General features: G+C 33.9%; 1 protein-coding gene across 1 annotated transcript in view; it reads right to left on the bottom strand.

Moving 5' to 3' along the window:
* znf704 (zinc finger protein 704) overlaps window positions 1-12962 on the bottom strand; it is a 78050-nt gene that overhangs the window by 27998 nt on the left and 37090 nt on the right. The gene's annotated exons all lie outside the window — the stretch shown is intronic.

Raw genomic sequence — 12962 nt, 5'->3', positions numbered from 1 at the left:
TATATATATTTTTTTTTTTTTTTTTTTTTTTTATATGAATATTAGAACTCAAATCAATCAAAATAATGATAATAATAAATTCATTTTCATTTGTCATGAATGGTCCAACTATTATATTAAAATATTTGCAATTGTTGTTTTATTATAAAATACTTTCCTTTCCTTCATTCCTCCCTTTCCTCTCCTTTCTTTAAAATAGTAGAATATTATCAAATAATAATAATAATAATAATAATAATAATAACAATTATAGCAATAATAATGGACAAAACACTTGCAATTCCACAAAAAAAAAGCTATGTAGAAATTTTAAACATGGTAAAATAAAGCAGAATGCATTGACAGTGCACATAAGCTTTCCTTATACTTTGGCAAGACTGTAGTGAGAACTGCAGAGGGTGTTCACACCAGAACACTTCAGAGATGTTCACACATTCATCACAAAATCAGAATAGTGATTAGATAAAATGGTAATTATGAGATTATGTAATAATCATATCAGGCCTATCATTAATAACATTAAAGTCACTTCAATTCAATATTGAAACTTGGATCACAAGTGCTTGTATTTATCACCTAACATTTTCTGTTTTATAGCTTAAAACAAAAGCTAAATTGTTCCAAGTACCCCCTGGAAACAGCTAAGGTTTAGTTGTCCCAGGTTGGGAATCAGTGATATATATTAACCTATATACTTCAAGCCTCAACCATCGTCCCACCTCAGGAGAAATGAATGTGAAATATGGTCGTGTGCATCTATGAGACATGGCATTGGCGCCCTACTTTTCAGTCTGCATCCCACAGTATAGTTCACACAAAGATATGACCCACAAAGAGAACCGGCAAAAGACCCACCGTAGACTTTGCGTCACCTCCCCCAGCTGAGAGGCGCCATGACGGAGTACCTGAGCCGCATTCACAAAGCCAGCGCTGGGATGTTTAAGAGCTGCGTCGTGCGGCAGGCATAGCAACTGCTTGGATGGACTCAGAGAATTGATGTTTCTGTCTGACCTAATGAGCGATGGGAATACAGAGCTTGTTGCTGCTGCAAGCAATTCATTTAGCCACCCCTTTTGTCAGGGAAAAAAAAGCGAGGTGATAGTGAAAGGAGGCGGCATCCATGTGAAAAAAGAGTCTTTATAAAGTCTACAACGGCAACAATGACTGCTGATCACACTGGGTCTTGTTCTATTCCCAGAATAATGAACATCAATGCCTGTGTCTTCTTGCTGGCTACCTGCCAGATTCAGATTCAAGTCTTCAAGTCACGTCCGAATGCTCATATTTATGAGATGGGACGCTACAATGTCTTATTAACCATCTGGAAACGCAGGCATAGTTAAACAAAAAGGAAAATTCTGTCATGGTTTACTCACCTTCATGTCATGTTTTTGTTCCTTCAAAAAAAAGTCAAAGGGGTTCCGTGTTGTTTTAAACAGATTAAACATTCTTTAAATATCGGTCTTTGTTCTTCAAGAAACAAAAGTCATAAAGGTTTGAAATGACATGACGGTTAGTAAATGATGATGACAATTTTTTTTTAGGTGAACTGTCCATTAAGTTAACATTTTGAGTTGAGGGGATGTCAATTAGACAATCATGATGAAAAGTAATTGGTGATTATACAAAGTCGATTTTATTTTTATAGCACCCTTTCACAATGCACAAAGTTCCTGGAGATCTACCTACCTGCAGACTTTAGTTTCAGCCTTGCTCCAACACACCTGTCTGTAATGATCAAGTGCTACCTAAGAGAGTATTTAGCTGGTTCAGGTTTGTTTGATCAGGGTTGGAGCTGAACTTTGTAGGATGGTAGATCTCCAGGAACAGGGTTGGGCACCCCTGGCACACAGTATCATTTCAAAAGAGATTTACCGAAAACTGTGCCTTAGTTCCCGCAGTGATCAAGACATAATGATATAATTAAGCCATAATAACGCTGAGGCCAACCACACTAAACAGTTACACCACTTTAGTGCAAACTGTTGATTTTCCACCAAGATAATCTAATCTAGCTGGCTAAAATAGCAAAGGTTTTGTAGAAAATGACTTCTTATAGTGTTGGATGCATCAGTAAGAACGAGTTGAAAGCGGCAAACCTTTTCATTTTTTGAATCCCACAGATATGAATATTGAATTACATCATATAGATATCTATTTGTCAAGAAACAATGGGGAAAGAAAACAATGTTATAAAGAAAAACTTAATGTTTAATGAAAAACAAGTACTTCTTTCATATTTCTAGCAAATATAAAAATGCATAATCTACCATTCAAAAGTTGTTGTTTTTTAAACGTCTCATGTTCATGTCTTAAGGCTGCATTTATTTAATTTAAAATACAGTAAAAAGATATAAAATAATAATTTAAAAGAGTTTTCTATTTTAATATATTGTAAAATGTAATTTATTCCTGATGGCAAATTATTATTAATGTAAGAAAAAAAAAACAGTTGTGCTGCTTAATATTTTTGTGGAAGCTCTTAATAAAAACATTTTCAGGATTCTTTGATGAACATGAAGTTTAAAAAAACAACAACATTTATTTAAAACAGAAATGTTTTGTAACATTATACATGCCTTTACTGTAAATTTAACACATTCTTGCTCAATAAAAGTATACATTTTTTTTTATACAAAAAAAAAAAAAAAGAAAATAAAAGAAACATGGAGCCCACCAATGACATGCAGGGGGAAAAAGTTAATTATGTGCACAATGTTAATTTGTTTAGTCGGTTTACTAAATTGGGTGGTCAATGTAATAATTTGTGCCCTTGTTTTAAGTAAACTGTGTGCACAAAATAGTAATTTGTGCCTTCGTTTTAAGTAAAATGTGTGCACAATATAATTTGTGCATTTATTTTAAGTTAATTGTGTATACAAAATAATAATTTGTGCCCTCATTGTAAGTAAATAGCGCACACAAAATAATTTGTGCCCTCGTTTTAAGTAAATAGTGTGCACGAAATAGTAATTTGTGCCCGTTTTAAGTAAATTGTGTACACAAAATAGTAATTTGTGCTCTCATTTTAAGTTAATTGTGTGCACAAAGTAATTTGCGCCCTCGTTTTAAGTAAATAGTGTGCACAAAATAGTAATTTGTGCCCTTGTTTTAAATAAATTGTGTGCACAAAAAATTGTGCCCTCGTTTTAAGTAAATTGTGCACACAAACAAATGTGTGCCCTTGTTTTAAGTAAATAGTGCATACTAAATAATTTGTGTCCTCATTTTAAGTAAATTTGTGCACACAAAAAATTTGTGCCCTTGTTTTAAGTAAATAGTGCGCACAAAATAATTAGTTCTTCGTTTTAAGTAAATTGTGTGCTCAAAATAATAACTTTGTGCCCTTGTTTTAAGTAAATCGTGTGCACAAAATAATTAGTTCCTCATTTTAAGTAAAATAATTTGTTCCATCGTTTTAAGAAATTAGTTCAACTTGCTGTCCGCTCTACAACTCAATCCCAACTCAAAATAAAACCCTATTAAAGTGTCTCTGCGTATAACATAACATGACAGCGGCAGCCGTTTGAATAAGATAGGAACAATTATTATTTTGTGTGCATGATTTACTTAAAAGAAGCAAAATGAATAGTGCATTGTGCACAATTGATTTACTTTTTTCCCCTGCATGTCATGTGCGGGGCTCTGTAAAAAAAAAAAAAAAAAAAATATTAAAAAAAGCTTACTGACTCTAAACTTTTAAATGGTAGAAACTACAAAAAATATATATATTTATTTAATTTATTTATTTATTTTATTTTTTGTGTGTGTTGGGGCTAGTGAAAATGTTGGTGAAAAGTAATATAAAATATCAAAGTGTAATATAAAAACTGTCCAAACTCATCCACTGTGTTGGCCAAACTCTTTGGAGCAACATCTAAGCTCATAAGTAGGAACTTCCCTGGAGGAAGGCAACAGTCTGTGGTAACAATAGTGCTACGCACAAAGCTGAGGTCAATAGCACAAATGTCACACTGGAATCCAGTAGTGACAATATGATTATTATTGACTGCAAGCCCACAAAGCACCTGTGCTTCATCCTGTGAGAGGCATACCTAGTTCCCTCCACATTGGATAGCCTTAAAACAACAGAGCAGACGCCGGCTGCCTACAAAACTTTGATGAACGGCTAATGATGTATCTTTTAAAGTCTACGTGTCAATGTCAAAGGCACAGTATCCCGATCTCTCATAGACCGCCATGCCCACCGTCCCTCACGCCGGCACGTGACACCGTCCATCCCCCTCCGCCAACGTCACCCGTGTTCCCCGGGGAGCCATCACTACGACAGAGACGCTCCCAATTACACAGTGTGGGGGGTATTGGAGTGCCTCATAAAACTCCATACTTCATGAGATGGGGGTGCGGTGGGGGTAGACGTCTTCCCATGAACATCATGTCCTAACTGCCTCAGGCCAGGACAAAGACCCTGTCACTTGCGAGCGTGTTATGGACACTTATTAGGGGAGTTATGGTGGTTTCCACAGGTTTAATATGTTGGTGGACTCCACACAAAGCCACCTGAGAGGCATCATAAAAATAGCAGGTGTGTGGTTAAGAGTGAGAAGTTGACTGGTTAAGAGCTCAAAGGAACACCGCTTACATTAATTTGTCATCTGTTTACCACCATTATGCATAGAGAGACAGCAGAAACAATCAAGCGTCTGCTGCAGAGCCTGTAGAACAACAATACACACACAGTATAATGGACAATACAAAGGCATGCTTGATGTATATTAAGTGATGTTTGCCAAGGCAGATTTACAGTCAATATTACAATTGCTCATCTTTACAGGAAGGTTAGGGATTTGAACATACCCCTAGCAATAAGTCCTACACAGTGAGTAACAGTGCTATTAGTATTATTATCTTGTTTATGAATATGAATTAGCTTGTATGTTTATGTTTTGAATTTGAATTTTATTTTTAGTTGTAGTAACTTTATGTAGTTTTTATTATTGTATTTTTGCTTCAGGCCCTGACATTTAAAACGAGACATTGAGAACTTTGAAAAAGCACTGGTAGTTTATTTACAAGAGGATTTATACAGACATTCCCCTTAGTAAAATCACCGGTCGCCGCCATCTTGAATTTAGTCACGATAAGTCGAGTGACGAGCAGGAAGGAACTTATTCGGTTATCAACTTGTCAGGTTGTAGTTTCCTTGGTGCTCGACACTCGACTTATCGTGACTAAATTCAAGATGGCGGCGACAGGTAAATTTCCTAAGGGGAATGTCTGTATAAATCTTCTTGTAAATAAACTACCGGTGCTTTTTCTGAGTTCTCAATGTCTCGTTTTAAATGTCAGGGCCCTTGGAAGTCTACCAATGAAGCGTGGCGCTACTTTGTGCCTCGTAAATGGTGTAAAACAGTGATTTATTTACATGGCTAGTCCGATGCCCTATTCACCCTCATCAACAACCTGTTGTTAGCATCGGCTAACTAACGCCAGATTTCGGACTGCAGGGCACAAGCCGAGATGAGCTATGCAAGGTAAGTTCACACTCGGTGTCATGATTCAACACACTTTAGGTCAATATCATACCGGAGTTCTCCTTTAATTTTGTTTTTTATTTTTAGTTTTAGTAATTGTGTTCTGTAGTTTTGTCATTTTATTACTTTTTGTGTAAAATATTTTAATTTAGCATTATTTACATTTTTCTATTAGTTATTTATATAATTTTATTTTTATTAATTTTTACTGTAGTTAATTTGTGTTTTAATTATTAGTTTTGGTCATTTTGTTATGTAGTCATTTTAAGTTTTTGTGTAAAATATTTTTTATTTAGCATTATTTAAAATTTTATATTATTTTATATTTTTATTTTATTTTTTATAAAATTTTGCATTTTTAGATCTTTTATATTATTTTATTTTTATTATCATAATTTTTAGCTTTAGTAATTTTGTTAATAGTCATTTTATTAGTTTTTGTGTAAAATATTGTTATTTAACATTATTTTTAATTTTATATTATTTTATAGTATTATTTTATTTTGCATCATATTTTTACTTCAGTTCAATTTAGTTTTCATTTTTGGCTTTAGCAATTTTGTTACATAGTTTTGTCATTTTATTAGTTATTGTGTAAAATATTTTTATTTAGCATTTTTTATATTATTCTATATTATTGTATCTTTTTAATATTATATTTTAAATTCAGTTCATTTTAGTTGTAAAATATTTTATTTAGCATTATTTCTATCGTTAATTTTATTTTATATTATTGTTTTATATTATTATTATATTTTTACTTCTGTTAATTTTGGTTTTCATTTTTAGTTTTAGCAATTTTATGTAGTTTTCATTATTTTATTAGTTTCTGTGTGAAATATTTTATTCAGTGTTAAATATTTTAATACCTTATTTTATTTATCTTATATCAGTATATTATTTTTATTATTATATTTTTTTTATTTCCGTTTTAGTTAAATCTATTTCTAGAGTATAGAGATATATTATAGATATATTGTAGATCTATTTAGTTATATCTATTTTTAGTACTTCATCTTAAATGTATTTATATCAGTTAGTTTTTCATCTAATATTTGAATTTTTTTAACCCCTTAATTAACCAAAATGCCTTGTACAGGAATAGAGTATAATAATAATAATAATAATAATAATAATAATAATAATAGGTAATTTAACACTAAAAACTAAAGTCAGTAGTTTTAAAGGTTGTGAATTTAGTCATCACAACATTAATGTATAGTATAAAAAAATTTGTTTTCATTTTGAGATTGCATTACACAGTGTTGTTAAAATTTTAGTGTTTAAGTTAGATGATGGAAAAAATAGAAGAAATTATTAAACACAAATATCGAATTGCAAATAAACGCATACAAAATCTCTAATGACAGCATATATCTGATATGGCACCAAAATATTGTGTGTCCCTGAAAACATTCAGAAGACCGCATGAAAAAGCCCTGGAAAACTCTTCATTTACATTCTCAAAATGCAAAAATCTGTTTCTCTGTTTATTGCTTATATTTTCTTGATTTATACATGACAGTCAGATTGTGATTTAGAACATAATTGAAACAGGTGCATCTCCGAAACGGTAAACAAGACTGTAACAGCATGTAAACTAATTTTCCTTTGTTTTGGTCGTGGCATGTTGATTCTGTGCACGCACACTTGGTAAACAGCAGCAGATGCCCTGGTTAAGGTAGAGCCAGGCTACTGTTCCTTATGTAAATGTGAAAGCGAGAGGAGCAGCAGCTCAATGCCCTGCACAGCAGTGGACGAGCGGCTCTCTTACAGGGCAGAAAAACACCAGCCACAGAGACAAAGAGGGCGAGCAAGGGGCGAGAGAGCAAGAGTACAAACAGAAAAGAGAAGGTGAGAGAGAAAGACAGCGTCACAGCGAGATGGAGAGGGGTCTCGGCCACTCAGCACCTGAGAGTGAGGGAAGAACGCGGGGAGGAAGGGGACGGCGCTCTCATTGTTTGTGAGCGGCTGCGGGAGGACCGCTGCTGTATTTATGGCCATCACGTAGCGCTGTAACCTCGCTGGGAATGACAGCGAGCCGTTGAAAGGGGGGTTAAGTTAACCACTGGAGTCTCAAGAGGGCTTCAGCCTCATTTTATCACTGGTGAAACGCATTATGGCGGCTTTTTACGCCAGTGGGCTTTTTTAGTGTTAATATTCAGCAGAAATCTGGAAAATACAATAAAAAGGACAAAAAGAAAATGGTGAAAAACAAAGGTGATACTGAGGTCAATTCATTTTTCTAGCGAAGTGAAAAGTCACTTGACGAGCTATTGTTAGTTTTGTAATTAAGTTAATTGGTGTAGTACATATTGTTGTATAAATACATTTTAATTATAATTATATTTAGCTCTTTACTAAAAAGCAACTATTATATGAATATATAATAAATATAAAATATATAAATATAATATAAAAAATAAAAAGTAGCTCAACATATGAAAATGTTTATTATTTTTATTATTATTTTAATTAGAAAAAACATTGTTTTTAATGTCTTGTTTTATATAAAGGCATTGTACAGCATTGTATTAATATATTTTATTTTTAATTATATTGTGCTGTTTACTAAAAAGCAACTATTATATAAATATATAATAAAAAAGCTGTTTCACATTTAAAAAGCACATTGAAATGGTTTATATTTATGCTGCTCAACTGCTTTTAGATCTTTGTTTCAGTTGTTTCTGTGATGTACTGAAATATAATTACAAGCACTTCATACGTTTCAAAGGCTTTTATCGACAATTACATGACATTTATGCAAAGAGTCAGTATTTGCAGTGTTGGCCCTTCTTTTTCAGGACCTCTGCAATTCGACTGGGCATGCTCTCAATCAACTTCTGGGCCAAATCCTGACTGATAGCAACCCATTCTTTCATAATCACTTCTTGGAGTTTGTCAGAATTAGTGGGTTTTTGTTTGTCCACCCGCCTCTTGAGGATTGACCACAAGTTCTCAATGGGATTAAGATCTGTGGAGTTTCCAAGCCATGGACCCAAAATTTCAACGTTTTGGTCCCTGTTTTGGTCCCTTTGGTCCCTTATGGCACAGTGCTCCATCGTGCTGGAAAATGCATTGTTCTTCACCAAACTGTTGTTGGATTGTTGGAAGAAGTTGCTGTTGGAGGGTGTTTTGGTACCATTCTTTATTCATGGCTGTGTTTTTGGGCAAAATTGTGAGTGAGCCCACTCCCTTGGATGATAAGCAACCCCACACATGAATGGTCTCAGGATGCTTTACTGTTGGCATGACACAGGACTGATGGTAGTGCTCACCTTTTCTTCTCTGGACAAGCCTTTTTCCAGATGCCCCAAACAATCGGAAAGAGGCTTCATCGGAGAATATGACATTGTCCCAGTCCTCAGCAGTCCATTCGCCATACTTTTTGCAGAAGATCAATCTGTCCCTGATGTTTTTTTTTGGAGAGAAGTGGCTTCTTTGCTGCCCTTCTTGACACCAGGCCATCTTCCAAAAGTCTTGGCCTCACTGTGCGTGCAGATGCGCTCACACCTGCCTGCTGCCATTCCTGAGCAAGCTCTGCACTGGTGGCACTCCGATCCCGCAGCTGAATCCTCTGTAGGAGACCATCCTGGCGCTTGCTGGACTTTCTTGGACACCCTGAAGCCTTCTTAACAATGCAGTGGAAAGTTTTTTTCCGGATTAAGTTCATTTTCATGGCAAAGAAGGACTATGCAATTCATCTGATCACTCTTCATAACATTCTGGAGTACAATTTCCAATATTTATGTAATTCTCAAAACTTTTGGCCACGACTGTACAGTACATATTGTTGTATTAATATATTTTAATTAGATTTTGCTCTTTAAAAAGCATTTTTTATTAAATATATTAAAACTGAAAAATAGCTCAACACGTTAAAATTTTAATATTTTTTATTATTTTAATAAAAAAAACTTGTCTTTTAAAATGTAATTTTAAAAAGGCATTGTATAGTACATATTGTTGTATTAATATATTTTAAACAATATTTTCCTGTGTACTAAAAAACACCTATTATATAAATATATAATACAAATAAAAAATAGCTGTTTTACATTGAAAAATAGCTCAACACATTGGAATGTTTAATATTTGATTATTATTTTAATAAAAAAACAAATGGTTTTAAAAATGTCTTGTTTTATAAAGTCATTGTACAGTACATATTGTTGTGTTAATATTATTTAATTATATTTGGCATTATATAAATATAAAAAAAGAAAAATATCTGTTTCACGTCGAAAAATAGCTTAATATTTTTATTATTACTTTAATTAGAAAAAACGCTTGTCTTTTAAAAATGTTGTTTTATAAAGGCATTGCATTAATATATTTTTGTATTCAAATATTTTATATTTCGCGGTTTACTAAAAAGCAAATATATAATTATAAAAACACAAATATTTTCATTATTTTAATTAGAAAAAAACATTGTCTTTTAAAATGTCTTGTGTTATAAAGGCATTGTACAGTAAATATTGTTGTACTGATGTATTTTAATTATATTTTGCTGTTTACTAAAAAGCAACTATTACATAAATATAACAAAAAAAATGAAAAATAGCTCAATATTTTTAGTAATATTTTAATTAGGAAAAACACTTAGTCTTTTAAAATGTCTTGTTTTATAAAGGCATTGTACAGTACATATTGTTGTGTTAATATATTTTAATTATATTTTGCTGTTTACTAAAAACTATTATATAAATATAAAAAATGGAAAAAATAACCATTTCACATTGAAAAACAGCTCAATGTTTTTATAAATACTTTTAAAAATATCTTGTTTATTAAAGGCATTGTTTTAATGACAATTATTTTGCATATTTTATATATCACAGATAAACAGACTACTCAAAGACTAGCTGATTTTAAAAATATGTAATTTTGCAGATCCCTATAGGCAGAAAGCTGTGAAGCAAACAAGCAACAGGGTACGTGGAACAACAGAAACAAAGCTAGAAAGAGGGCTAGATGGGGGGAGTTGGCCGAGTCATTTGTGCAGTGTTTCCTGTCACTACGTGCTGTGAGGTAGTGCCAAAACCCTAACCCCTCGCTTTCACAGTTACTCGAGTTACACAAGAGACTTCAACACACACAAGCCCCCGAGCACAGAGAGGAGGAGCAGCTTCTCGGCTTTGGCGGGACCATTTGCAATGCTTCCAAACGGAGCAAAGTTCAGCGCCCGTAAGAGTAGCGCAGCCGCTCCCACAGATGCTGCAGAGCCGCTGCCGCCCCTCACGTGATCACCTTATTGTTTACTCCAGCACACAGCTCCAGCCACAGGCATTCAGAGGAGACTGTGAAGTCTTCGTCGGAAAGAAAAACACAACGTGGCCCACATGTCCCTTAAAGGGGGGTTGAGGGGAGACTTTACCTGTTGTCACAGCCACAAAGAGAAAAAAAAAGGAACTCTGAGAAAAAGGGCTGTGAGCTTTTTTGCTCACATGCTTCTCAGAGCACAAAATATGAAGATGAGCTGCAGCAGCAGCAGCTCTTGAGAAGAGCTTAGGATCACTCATATTGAAGTACGGTTTTAAATGCATGGCAAAAGCACTTTGGCATCAAGTCAATACTAAAAGTTAAAAAAGTTACTGAGTTATCGATTTGCTACCCTGACTGACAGATGCTGGTTTGAATGCTCACATCTGGATTTGTTGTATCGTTAATGGAATGCTTCACCCAAAAACAAAAATCGTCATCATTAATAACTCTCATGTCATTGACCCTAAACAGAAAAGAAGATATTTTGATGAAGCAAACAGTTGTTTGTCCCTTATTGACTTCCACAGTAGGGAAAGAAATACTTTGGAAATCAATGGGGACCATCAACTGTTGGATTGTCAGCATGTGTCTATCTATCTTCTTTTATGTTCAACATAAGACAGAAACTCATACAAGTTTGGTACAACATTAGGGTGAGTAAATGATGACAGAATTTTCATTTTTGGGTGAACTATCCCTTTAACATTGCAGTAATGAGGCTGAGCATGCCAATTATGTGAATTAACTTAGTAGTGAATGTAAACCAAAAAAAAAAAAAAGATTAGAAAACAAATCTATGCATTGGATCTTTAAACACAGCTTAATAAATCTACTCTTGTCTACTATGACTACTTTTGTATACATCAATTAAACAACAATTAAAAAATAAAAATAAAAAATAGAAAGCTACACTTCCATTCCGGCGTAATAGTCAAGGACATTTGCTGCCGTAACATGGCCGAAGCAGGCACAGTAATATCACGCAGCACATAGCTGGGAACTAGCTGGGAACTAATTTCAGGCTCTGCGTGATATTACTGCGCCTGCTTCGGCCAAGTTACTGCAGCAAATGTACTTGACTATTACGCCGGAATGGGAGAGTAGTTCCTAATCTTATCGGCCTAGAAAATCACAGCTTTACATTTTCCGCCGGTCTTAGTACACGATATAACTACAGAAGAGTCAAGTTTTAAATAGGACAAATACCGAAACTCGTTGGTCATTTTTGAACGCGATGCTATTGGTCTAATAGGATTCAATGATCTATGCTAAGCTATGCTAAAACTGATATCGCCAGAACAGGAGAACGGCTGAATGGATTTCAAAACGGTAAAACTCAACTTATTAACTCGGGGGGAGTTGGAGAATGAGCCTATTTCCAAAAAAAAAAAAAAAGTGGAGTGTTCCTTTAATAGCACTTGTTTTTAAACCGCAATGCTTAAAAACGTGTAAACGATAATATTTTGTGACCATGCAGCACAGCAACATCACATTAGCGTGTAACCGCCAATCTGTACCGGTTGACATTTCTACCAGTAGGGTCTATTGCCCAAACCTAAAATAAAGCAAAATAAAAATCTTACCAACCCCAAACTTTTGAACAGCTGTGTACATTTTAAAAAGTGTTTTTATAATTTAATTAATAGCATTTTCTTCTGTGGTATTGTAAATCATTCAATTTCACTGGTATTGGTATAAACTACTGTCATCCATATTTGAAAACAATCACATGAAGAGCAAGCAGTGGATAAAAATCTAAATGTGAGAACTACAGTATCATAGTACTACTCTAAAAACTGAGAGCTTCAAATTATACATAATAACAGGAAGAGTCTGACAGTAATTGTCTTGAAATGTATTGTTGAAGCTGAACAATTTGTTAAAAAGTGCTGCTGTGATGAGTGCAGCGGCGGTGGAGGAGATGAATTTAGAGACGCTTCTCAGAGAGGGCTTTAACTAACTGACAGATATTGTTAGCATTGTTAAGCACCTCTCTGAGAAATTGTGTCTGAATTTATTTCCTTTTTAGCTTTATTGTTTTTTAGTGGCTACGAAAAAAATACGTAGATAAGCTTACTAACTGACCATTCTGAGACATTGAGACAACTGACTGCAGTTGCTCTTGAAAGTGATAACACAAAATAGAATAAATTAATAAATTAAAGGAAAAAGGTTATATTAACTAGTGCACATGAA

Source organism: Garra rufa, chromosome 17, assembly GCF_049309525.1.
Source record: "Garra rufa chromosome 17, GarRuf1.0, whole genome shotgun sequence".
Taxonomy (NCBI): domain Eukaryota; kingdom Metazoa; phylum Chordata; class Actinopteri; order Cypriniformes; family Cyprinidae; genus Garra; species Garra rufa.
The sequence above is the reverse complement of the archived record's forward strand: the minus strand, read 5'-3'. Positions and strand labels throughout refer to the sequence as shown.